This window comes from Canis aureus, chromosome 7, assembly GCF_053574225.1.
Source record: "Canis aureus isolate CA01 chromosome 7, VMU_Caureus_v.1.0, whole genome shotgun sequence".
Classification (NCBI taxonomy): Eukaryota; Metazoa; Chordata; class Mammalia; order Carnivora; family Canidae; genus Canis; species Canis aureus.
Genome location: NC_135617.1, coordinates 15,971,898 through 15,984,475, shown reverse-complemented (window position 1 = coordinate 15,984,475; position 12,578 = coordinate 15,971,898). Strand labels below are relative to the sequence as shown.

Genomic DNA, 12,578 nt, shown 5'->3' with positions numbered 1-12,578 from the left:
ATAGAGAAAACCCAAGCCTTGGGCTTCTAGTGTCAATTTTTCTGCTCTTTCCAATGTGCTGTCTAATTCTATCTGCAGCTCATTCTTTCCCAGACTTCTAAAAGTATTGTAAGTTTGTATTTAGTATTGTAATGTTTTAAATAGAATTTCTAAAGGAAACAACAGGACCCTCTGTGAAAAGACCAATTTATTATGAGTTAAGCATTCTGAGTTGTATTGTTATCAGAGGTGATGAGGCTCCTCTGATCCCCCATATCTCTTCTCATCCTCTGGTGGCCAGTATCATGCATTTTCAAGACAGCTGGCCAATGGGCTCTGTGGCCATAAAATAGAGCTCAGCAAGCTGCTCACAGAAGGATTGAACTTGTGACCTTGGTGTCGTTTCCATCACACCCCAAGCAATTGAATTAAATAGCCAAAGACAAATCTAGCATGACATGAAATGAAACACGGCCTCAGAGATGTGGAAATATTTATCATTTGGTCTATTTATATTTCAATTAATTTCAATTGATTATTTTGGACTTGGACTTTGTAGAACAGTGCCCTAGGAACTGCAGAATAACCACATAATCTGGATCTCTAGAGCTGGAAGTGTGAGGGAAAAGGGGGAAACCAGTGTGGGATGACCACAAGTCCTAAGAGAAGACAAGCCAAATGTCAGGGAAATACACAGCCAGAAAAACTCTCCATATCTATAGAATGTCCAATCCTTTAGGATCAACAATAGCCTCCAGGGTTACATCAAAAGGGACTATTTGGCAACTCATTGACTCTCATAGCCTCTTGGATCTCTAGTTCTTGCAATGGCTCTGGTTTGACCTTACTCCTCCCTGTATTGTGATCTTGTTTTTATTGAACCCCAGCAGATTGGAATGATTCCCAGTTTGTTCATTCCTTTGAGTTTTTATTTATTGTTCTCTAGTACTCTGAGCACTTGGTTTGCCTTATCTCTGATTCTGCTTTTACTCCCTAACTTTTCTGGTTCACTTCCCCCATATTATACTGATGGTCCTGTGGCAGTTAACATCTAAATTTCCTGAAGTGGTTGTTTCACACTGTTCTCTCAGCTTCCAGAGGAGCCCAGAGATTTTCATCTTAAAACTTTGGGATGCTACTGCCCTAACTCCCTGGGGACAAGGGTCCTGGAATTGAGTGTATGTTGAAGAGATGACCTTAACATTTTATGTTCAATGGAGTAAATTGAGGAACTGTGGGCTAAGGATGCAATGCAAAGTCAGTTGACCAGTAAGTGGGGACTTATAAATAGATTTTGACTTTTAGCTATTGGCTAAGGAAATAATTGAGGGAACAGAGTGTCCAGGAATGGCTTCTTCTTCTTCAGTGCAAACGACTGAGTGTTAATGACTCCCCCACACCCAATTCATATGCTGAAATCCTCTCCCCCATGTGATAGTATTAGGAGGTAAGGCCTTTAGGACATAATTAGACTTTGAGGGTGGAGTCCTCATGAATGGGATTAGTGCTCTTTTAAAGGGACCCCAAAGAGCCCTCCTGCCCTCTTTCCACCATGTGAGGAGTCAAGGAAAAGAAGATAGTCTACCACCTAGAAAAGGGCTCTCACTAGAACTCAGCTAGCATACTGAATGCTGATCTCAGACTTCCAGCCTCCAGAGCTGAGAGAAATACATTTCTGTTTTTTATTAGCCACCCAGTCTATGGCACTTTGTGACAGCATTCTGAACTGAGATGCTCATGAATCTTCCACCTCTTCTTCTCTGTTGACTTTTCCTTTAAAGTTCCCTCCAACTCTGAGATTCTTTAAGATGTAATGCCAATCAAGCTAAGCATGTAGGAGAATGTGATAGTTCATGTTACTGCTTTTGTTACCTACAAATCCAATGTTTCCTTCTAGAAATTCATTCCATAAAATGAGTTATTTTTTTAAACCACCAAAAGTAAAAATTTTAAATTATGGAGTTTAGAAAAAAGATTACCTTTATTATTGTTCAATAAATAGTGATTAATTCCATAGCTGCTTGATCAATGCCAGCTTTTAAGTTAGTATCCCCAGCAAGCTGTGTGTAATATTTAAGATTAACTTTAACTTCCTTATTACTATATGTGTCCAAATTCTTAAATTAGAGTAATCTCATTCTCTTGTTAACTTCAATATTTCATCTTAATATATGTCACATCTGGGATTCAATTTAGACAGGTCTTAAAAGTTTATTTTCTAAGTATGCTTAAATTTTTATTTTCAAAGATTTCTATAAAATAGTGCTGACTTAAAAAATCTATAATTGTTAACAAGGATGAATTTCCTACCAGTAATTGCATATCAAACACAATCAAATGAACCCCAATTTGCTAAAGGATCATTCCTTATTGTTTTGACAATAGGATTTGGAGACCTACTGAAGTTTCACTTTGCCATTTTTTTCAATAAAGTTTCAATGAGTTTAACAGATTATCTATTTAGGTCTGTAATGATGATGAGAACAGGAAATTCGGACAGGAAAATGGGTCGCTTCTTAGGCTTCCTGCCAGACTTTGAAAACCACCATAACAAGTTGTTTCTGCCAAAGTAAGTGAAATCCGAATGCTGGCTAAAACATTTGAAAAAAAAAGAAAAAGAAAGAAAGAAACCCATGCTGACTAATAGGCGCTAATGTGTGAATAATAATTAGCGCAATTAAGTGACTGGCGCTGTGCGGGTGAAATTTTCAGAATACAAAACATTAATGTAGGGGTTTACATACACATAAACAAAGCTTTAAAATGGGCTAATGTGAGCTCTGATTATGGAAATATTTAGGGGTCAGTATAATAATTGTGAAATTCTCATTGAGTGTATGCTAATCTTAGGTATAGAAATTCTATGAATGTAAGTCATTGTTGTAATCTTATAAAGTCCTCAAAGATTATACTTATATCTATGTCATCTGTATCTATAATCATATATATGGGAAACAGGTCTGAAGTCTGATAAAGTCTAGTAACATGAAATTAATGTGTATGAAGTTAGAAAAATGTCATATGTATGAAGCCACACTTCCTAGATTACTACTCAGACAGCTATTTATCCCTCCCAACCTCCTGGACACATCACCCTCCATACGTCCATGCTTCTATTCTTTAAATTTCTTTACATGTTTCTCTCTCTCTTTTCCCCTTCTCTCCCTCTCCACCTATCATTTATCTGAAAATATAGGACCAGCTTTCTCAGTGAATAGTACAGAATTATAGCTAAGAACCATCATGGGCTTAGTTTATCTAACATGAAGAATAAATTATTATTCTCTTAGAAATACTGCTGTGTCAAGGTCAGGGTTGAGGTCATTTACAAGGCAATGTAGAGGACAGCATATAATTTACTAGCCAGAATCACTCACAGCTGATGTGTGTTGGGGGGATGGGGACCTTTCCATCAGAAATCTATACTCATTTAGCTTTCATAAACAAATGCTTTTAAGAGTATAAAAAAAAAAAACCTGTGTTGTGAGCTTAATTAAGAAGCATCAAATTACCCACTTCTTTTGTTCACCTTTGGAAAATATATTTAGTAGCTGATGATTAGCGACCTGTGTGTTTATTCAACAGAAATAAGAAACTCTAAATCAACATGTTCTAATGTGCTGTCCTTTGCAAATGAAGATAACACTATTGATTCACAATCAAAGGGCATGCGTTTATTTCTTCTTTCTTTTGGGGGGTTAAAGTATTGATGATGAGTAGAATATCATCCTCAGTTTTTTACCTTGTCTAATTTGTGAACAACATTTTAATCTAAGAAATAGCTGCCCAGGGCAAAACAAGTAGCCCTTGCTTATACAATAAACACAGTATTTAAAAAATTGTTATTGTTATTGCTCCAGGTACAAAGTGGCCCAGAGAGTTAAAATTGTTCAGATATTCCTAGGTTTCAGTATTTCAACACATTTTTATTGATGGTCCAATTTACCACTACCACTTGCTGTATATTCTCCCTATATGCTAGGAATGTGCCTCTGTAATAAAGTCAAACAGCCCGGAGGTGAAAATCATCTAGTTCTGCAAATATTGTAAGTGACATCATGGTCTGAACCCTGTAAGCTCAACTCGATATTTAAAGCCCACCCTCATCATTTCACTCTAATATCGAAGTATCGTGAAGAGTCCCCTCGTTTGACAGTTACTACTTCTTGTTCTCTAGCTTGTGTCTTTTCATCTCTTCCTACACATAGAGGTTCTTTGAATAACCATTGCTCTAAGTGAAAGGGAGTTAAAGACAAACTGAATGAGGCCCCAAGTTCTCTAGTGGAAAGTGTTGACAGGTAATTACCTACTGCATAGTCTCAAGTATGTAAAGAGCTAAGAGTACATAGAGAAGGGGTACTCCATCCATGCTGCAGGTAGAAGGAAAGAGGGCATTAAGTAGATAGAATGCTGGGGAAAGCTTCCTAGTAGGACAGTGTCTGTTTACTCCTGAATTTCAAAGCTCTCCTTCCCTGCTGAGATTTAGTCTATACTCTATGGACATGCTCAAGGTTTTTCCCACTCTACCAGAAAGAAAATCTTCTCATCAACCCAGCATTTCTCTTTAACAATCACCCAGTCCCTCCCACACCCTCCCTCTGCCAGCTTCCTTCTATTCTTCCTTCTACACTACCTCTGCTGCCAGACTCACCACTCACTTGAAACGTTTCTACCTTTGATTGTCACTTTGGAGTGCTTTTTCTTATTAGAGCCTCATTATTCCCAGGAATTCCATATGTCCTACCTCATTCTAATTTATCTTCCTTTTCATGATTTCAAACTGTTTCCTCTGCTCCCATTTTAAAACTTGTGTTCTTGGGTTTTCTCACTAGTTGATTGTTCTCCTTACTCTGTACCTTATCTTTAGTTATGTGTGTGTGTGCGTGCATGTGTGTGTGTGTGTGTGTGTGTTGAGGGTGGGGCTCACCCATTCTCTTGATCTTAACTACCACCTATATATGTCTGTTATCCAAATACTAGTCTCTAGCCCTCGGGTCCACTGAATTTCAGAACTGAATATAAATGTTATGAAAAACCTCTACTTGGCCATGCCAGAGACATTTCTACATTTCCAACATGTTCTAAAACATCTCTAATCATGTCCTTCTCAACCTACCACATCCATGTCAAAACTTACTGCTCCTCATAATGCTTCTAACTCAGAGCCTTAGGGGCTTCCCTTTCTTCCTTCCATTCCTTAAAGATGCTCACCAAATGCCTTCTAAGTGTACCTCGTATACATTTCTCAACTCTGTTTCTCCTTGGCCCAATTATTGCCCTTTAGCTTGCTAAGGCTTCAAACTCCTTTAAACTGAGTGGCCTTGGAATGTCTATAAGCCTTTTAAGCTCTGGCTAAGAGGAGGCTGTGTTGGAAGTATGTTGGTTTGGGTTCATGTGATCTATTTTTGTGGTGAGCAATCACTTGTGTGAGGAGCTAAATTATTGCTAGCCGTTCAGGACGAGGAATGGCTTCCAGGAATAATTTTCACCCCTCCTGTGTCAACTCACATAGAGTGGTAAAACAAAGCGCTGATGCAGAGTTCAGGTCGTGTTTGTGACCATGTTCTGTGGTTCCAGAAGAGAAGCATGTGTACAGAGGAGGACAAACTAGTTTGGAAATGTACAGGCTTACAGTATATAATCAGTGGGAAAATTTTTCCAATTATGAAACATGAAATTCTAAGTGGAAGGCTCATGTCTTATTGATCCCTAGTCAAAATGCAAGTAATGTCCTCTTAGGCATATGCTCAAAACTACAGCAAAAAGAATTATAAATCTAGCATGGATTTTTTCTTCTTCTTTTTTTTTGATAAAGATAACATAAATTTACCAAATTCTTGTATTTTTAGGGTTAAATGTTGTAGCAGTGTTGTGCATAGAACCTCATGTTTAGGGCATCCCAACATACTGAATTACTTCTTAGTCTACCTGACTCATGTGAAGAAAGCCTATTTCCAAAGGAAATAGCATGAAAAATTGCCACCAGTGAAGAAACAGACTAAAGAAATGAGTATTCTGGTGATAAAACTACTACACATGTTAATTAATAAGTCAATATATATAGCATAAATGTAATTTGATGGCATATCTAAGTCACCGAGTTGCTCTTATATAGACTTTAAATTGGGATTCTTTTTTCTAAAGATGATATCCAAACTTCCTAGAGGTAGTTATTCCCATTTTTTAGATATGTAAACTGAAGCAAATGCAGTTTATATCACTTTTCCAAGGCCAGTTATGTGATGGAAATAATAGTCAGAGTAGGGATTCAAACCCAATTCTTTAAATTCTAAAATCCTAATTATATTTTACCATGCCATAATGCCACATATATAATTACTGACAAAAATTTTTATAGCACAATTTCTCTACTCACAACCAAAGGTCAATAACATTTCAGATCCAAATGATGTTATAATATTTTTAAAAAGAGCTTTGGTGATTTTTTTCACATTACTCTCACTTAAAATTGAAATGAGTTATAGATATTATTAGTACCTACTGATATACACCATATGGTTTCTTAAGACTTTGTTAATGCAAATTTCAAGGATTATACTACTTAAATCTTAGCAAATTCTATTAAATACTTTAATGGGAATCTTATTTTTAAATTTGTTTGTAAATCTTCAAAATTATCAACGTGTGAAGGCAATCTGTTCTTCACACTTTACCCTTGAAAGTTGATATCAGCCCTCTGAAAGCAGCTAAAAGGACTGAGGTAATAATAAATGAGAAAATGAATCCTTGGAATAATCATTAGAATGGCACCCAACTGAAAGATCATGACAAAACATGGCATGACAAGTAGTGGAAATTAAAAACCAAAATTAATCAAAATATGAAATAAGCACCAATAATTAAAACTCCTTACAAAAATTAAAGATAGTGACTCCTTTAATGATGAAAGAAGCCTTAGAGGTATGAATATGATACATTATAATACAATCTGCTGCTTGGTGCCAGCCAATTCACAAATATTCATGTAGGAGGAATAGAGAAAGTGTTTCTTACATCTTGAAAGCTAAATCTAAATAAAAGCAAACTAATAAGCAAATCTGATGACAGTTTTCTCCTCAGCATTATATAAATTAACATTTCTAATTTCATTTCTTATATGGACAACAGAAAAGCTTTTTGGTGAAAAAAATCAAGAGATGGTTTTACCTAAGATTTAAATAGAAAAACCTTTGAAGTGGGAAGTATAGGAAAGCAGTAAAATGGTTCAGTAGTTTGACCTTTACAGTTTTTTTTTTCCTTAGAACTATTTCACTAAAATATTTGAAGAGTAGGATTTGGAAACCTGAAATTGATAATTTATCTTTAAACAAAGTGAAAACTGACTGTATATGGAGTAGAAATAGGTATCATTTCGAGTTGGAGGAAGATAATGATGAAAGTATCTGATAACCAAGAGTCATAAGAATAAGAAAATACAAAATAAAACTGAGTAAAGAAAATAAATAGACTCAAAAGATAATGTGGCTTTTAAAATTAAATGAAATTCATTTTATTTTTATTCATTTTTTTATTTTAGTGGGCTCCACACCCAGTGTGGAGCGCAATGCAGGGCTTGAACTCATGACCCTGAGATCAAAACTTCTTGAGCTGAAATCAAGAGTCACACATTTAACTAACTGAGCCGCTCAGGTGCTACTATATAAAACCCATTTAAAACCATTACTTTATTCCAGTGTCGAGTTTTACTGGTTAAAAAAAAAAAAGGAAAAATAAATCCAAAAGGATATTTTTAAATTTTCTCTTAACCTTGTGGATGCATTCCTAAATCTTCAGGTCATTCTAAAGATCTGAATGAGTCTATGACCAGTATAATACATGAGATCGTATAGGAAGTGTAACTTCCTCATAAAATGGGAATATTCATACCAGGGGAAAATAAAGCTAAAAGTCTTAAAATTTTCTGAGAGAGTCACAGTTGATAGCAGAAAAAAGAAATGGGATTGTAAACAATTCAATTAGCAATTGTTTACATTACAGTAATGATTAAAATGCATTTTTGTCAACTAAAATTTCAAATGTAGACATTTCCGCCTCCTGTATTACAAGATTAAGATCTTCAACACTCTTAACCTCAATATTCTCAAGAATTTCAGTCATGTGAGCACTGGTGTCAGCCCCTCTGTCACCAGTGGCCAAAATGAGTGTGTCCCATTTCTAGGTGGGTATGAGTGATACAGAAGAACGTATATGAGGCAGAGGTTGATTCTTCCAGACTCTAGGAGGAAAAGCATCGAAGATATTCCACAGAGAAACCTGAAAGCATCGTAAAGGTAAGAAACGAACAGGTGACAATAACTAGGAAGAATTTGTCCTTCTTTATGTGGAGATTATAAAAAAAAAAAAAAAAGAAAATAGAAGATACAAAGGAGGAAAGCATTGTTCCTTATAGCATGTTGCTGGTTGTCGCAGCTAGATTACCATTGACTGTTGCAAAGCTGAGCAAGCACAAAACCATGAATGATAGATGCTTTATATAGAATGGAAGTTGGGAATAGAAGATGGCAGGCAGGAGGAGGCAAGCACAAACAGCAAGATAATTATGCTGAAACCCAATCAGGTGCCTCACAGGGCATTATACTATTTCCTCTCACTTGTTAAAGGCACGTGGGCCTATAGATCTCAAAATAGGTGAATTGAAACATGAGTAACATTGAGAATTTGGCTACAAGTGTCATAAAGATAAATGGCTTGGAAATTATTTAAAGTTCATCAAATGTCCTGACTCTTCTAAGAACCTCAACAAACCAAAAGGTTCTTAGGTGAAGAACTTTTCATGTACTGCCTAAACAATAAATAATGTGATCTCCTGTGCTCCTCTTAATTTCTCAAAGTTCCCAGAGTATTTTTTTAATTAAGAAGTTTGCTCTAATGGGAACAAATATTACAAATTATTACAAAACAAAATATATCCTATATATTCTAGTCTCTCTATACCATATATTATATAGACAGTATATGATGTTCTATATATTATATTCTAGATTTCAAACTGGTGGCAGTCAGTTAATTTCCATTCTCCCATTCACACAAAATCACCATATGTACTCAAAATTATCATCTCCCTTCTTTTATACAGACTAAGGAATCCCATTTTGCATTATGCTTTACCTTGCATTTTTCAGCACTTCTACTATTTCCATTTGTCTTCTGTATGCCCTTGTCAATTGATTAAAATATAGAGTTCGAAACAGGCAAAATGATAGGCTTAGTAGTTTTGGATACGTGGAGCCCGTGATGCTGTCCTTATTTATACATCTTCGAGACCAATAATCATTTACCTACAGGCATTGCTGACTCATGGTTAGTTCTCAAGTCTTTCTAATCCATTGTTCTCCACCAATCATGCCCAATTTTATGTCTGTGAGGCCATTGTGAGATCTCTTTTACTTGGGAATTTCATATCACTATTTGCCTAGCAACATTTCCTTTTTTTTTTTTTTCCTGCCAACATTTCCAATTGTAAATTTGGTTTTCAGCTATGTTAACTGTGATGTTGATAACAGATCTCTGCTTTAAGTTATAATAAAGCCAAATAAATTCAGGTTGTTGGAACTCTCCTTGAAGGACCTCCTGGTTTGGTAATGAATTCTTGGTCATTTTTTAGCTGTTAGAAAACTTATAACATGTTTTCAGTATTTAGAAGTAATAGGAGCAAAGAAAAAATTTTCTGATGTGTGGAGGGCTCTAAGGTTCATCAACTAGTAAAGATATGGGTATATAATTTATTGTTTTAAATTCCATGCTATCACTGTCCATGTGGCAGAAACTGTTTTTTACTAAAAACATTATTAAATAGTACAAAGCAGTTTTGCAGTGCATGATTGCCAACATTATGAAATATTTACAGATTCATTTGAGTGAGCTCTGCCTTAAGTTAATTTTATAGTAATATATTATTCAGAATTCCATTAAAACCTAAGAGTAAAGTCTTAATTTTAGTGAATTCTAGAAAAATTAAAATGACTTTGTTGCTAGATTTCACAAACCTGAGTTCCCAGAATATCCTGGAATCAAGTGGAACAAGATGTCTTTTAATAACTTTTAAGAAAATAAAAAAAGAATATTTAGGGAGGAAAAGGTGGGTAATGGAAAGGAATAGCTGACTACTCACAAGTGTGATGAAGTGCCTCAAGATGCAAAGCGAAATTACATATAGCTGTCTAATACTGACTTACTACTGCATATGCTTTTGAGTTTTCACAGTTTTTCTCATGAGTTGTGACAGGATGACAACAAAACTACTGCCTTAATTACACGAAGATTGGAAGGTGTGTAACAGCCCCTCAAGATGACTGAAGAAATTTCACATGAAATACAAACCTCAAGACTAGCATTTAAATATGCCAAGATAAAAATTTTAAAGTCCCATAATGGCCACAATCTTGATGTTCTATCCATTCGTTGATGTAGGCTGCTGTTTACATTTGGAACCAAAAGCCCACTAGCCCTTTTTAGCATGACGTGAATATATTTTCTAAAAATTAGTTACAACCTTCACTGGAAATCTTCTGGTTCCCACAAAGTCATTTAAGGTAAAAACCGCAAAAGATATGAAGTGATGGACTTCTAATAATGAATTATTTCACCTAGTGACATTATTTATGTATATTGGGTAGTCCAGATCTCACAGTTGAGCAAATTTCCCCAAAGCCAAGTCACAGCTTGCCATTACCCTCTGTATTTGAAGATGACATTCCTGGTCATGAGTGTGCTCCAAGTGGAAGCGTAGAAGGAGAAACCGATATACAATAACACTTTCCACATGTAGAGATGACTCCTTAATTTTCAAGGTTTTCTAAGACTTGACTGCCCAGATGTTGTATTAAAAAGACCAACAGTCTCTGACTGCTGCATGCCGTAGGCCTCTGCGCCAGCCAGGTGTTTGGACTGCAGCAGCTAATAAACGTGAGAGCATTTCTATTTTCTATTTTCTTTGCCTGCCTCCTCCTCGGTTCACTGTACAGCAGTGGCTTCGGGATCTGACTGTCATTCATTCTCCACACATCTACAGCCTCAGAGGGTTGTGCTGTGATGAGCCGTAGCACTTCTATACTGGCAGACTGGCTGAGTTCCAGCCCTTGTTTTAAAGGATCCTGTCTTGCCAGTTAATGTAAAGTATTGCTCTGGTCTGGGCCAGTGAGTTCAGGAGCAAGGTTCTCGTGAAGGTCTGCTAGGGCCCTGGAATGCTACTTAGGGACCACCTCCAGTCTCTGATCACTAAATCAGTGATGTTCGTGGAGGTTAAATGCATGTCAAAAGGAAAAGGATCATTAATGTGTTCTATGTATTCAAAAGGCAATGGATTTTATCCTTAACCCTCCCCTATTACTAATAAGGTGAGATATGGTTTACTGAGTGATCCAAGACTAACCAAGATGACAACTGTATTGGAGGTCAATTCAGAGGAAGACAAGCAAATTTGCAGCATATATTCTGTAAGATATAGAACTGACACCAAAGTCAAAGCTGAGGAGTTGGTGCTCATAGTTATAGCTCAAAAATGTAAACAAAAACTCAACAACTTTAGAAAACTCTCCTAAAGATTTAACTGACTACATAGGAAAGAGCCTAAACACGTAGATGGCACAACAGATTATCTCCTCCAGCAGCTGTCATCAGAGAGGTAAAGAACTTCTACTCCATTTTGCAGCAACTAAGTCCAGATGCTATTATTACTTAAGAATAGGAAGCCGGAGAACCTATATATACAGCTGTGTACCACCTGACCACCACAGCCCCGTGTACTATATCCTAATGCCAGTAGATGTGGAGAATGAAGAGAAATGTAAAAATTTAATAAAGTTTAGAACTAACACTGTCTCTTTATGTCCAAACTAGTTTGATTATTCATTATTTGGATGTTTTTTTTTCTTTGTAATAATGTCGTAACCTCATAAGTTACTTTTAAAAAAGAGAAAGAATGAATGAAGAAAATATATGAAAGAAAATGCCTGTAAACCTGATGTTGATGTCTCTGAGCTATTGTAAACTGCTGAGCAAATGCTTAGATTGATAATATGAATGCTTTCATTTCTGGAGTGGAAGAAAAGTGAAATTAGTAATGTGATGTAATTAAAATATTATGTCTTCTGTAACATGTTCTAGATATACTATTTGTTATGTCATATAACTGCTTATATCTTGAAGATATTTATCTTATTGAGTAAATAAAACTTTGCTTTTCCCCCCACATAATATTAATTTTAATTTGTAACTGAGAATGCTGTGATTGACTATCCTTCATTATTTCTGAAAATCTTGTTTAATATTTTTGAAACAGAAACCCTAAAGTCTGGTTTTCCTCTGCTTACCTCATTACTTATTTTATTTCATTACATGATGATGCTATGCTTTCTCTAGAGGCCCTATAGAAAGAATACAAAATTTGCACTCAGGATGAGGTTCACTGTGCTCATATGTACATATTTCAGACTTTTCTGTAAATATGAAAACATATTAGCCAACTCTTATTATATGTTTAGTCATTTTTATCAGTGTGGCTGAAAAGAACACCATACAAAGGGTCCAAGTGTCAAGACCTATCATAGAAGACCAGTAAGTGCAGAAATGAAACAGAC

At 35.8% G+C, this 12,578-nt stretch overlaps 1 long non-coding RNA gene across 2 annotated transcripts in view; it reads left to right on the top strand.

The window, feature by feature from the left end:
* Positions 1–12,141, top strand: part of LOC144317095 (uncharacterized) — a 288,856-nt gene extending 276,715 nt beyond the window's left edge. For both annotated transcript variants that reach the window (XR_013382980.1, XR_013382979.1), the window contains exons 6-7: positions 8,159–8,270; positions 10,195–12,141. This is a non-coding gene — a long non-coding RNA (uncharacterized LOC144317095). The remainder of the gene's footprint in view (positions 1–8,158; positions 8,271–10,194) is intronic.
* The last annotated feature ends 437 nt before the right edge of the window (positions 12,142–12,578 follow it).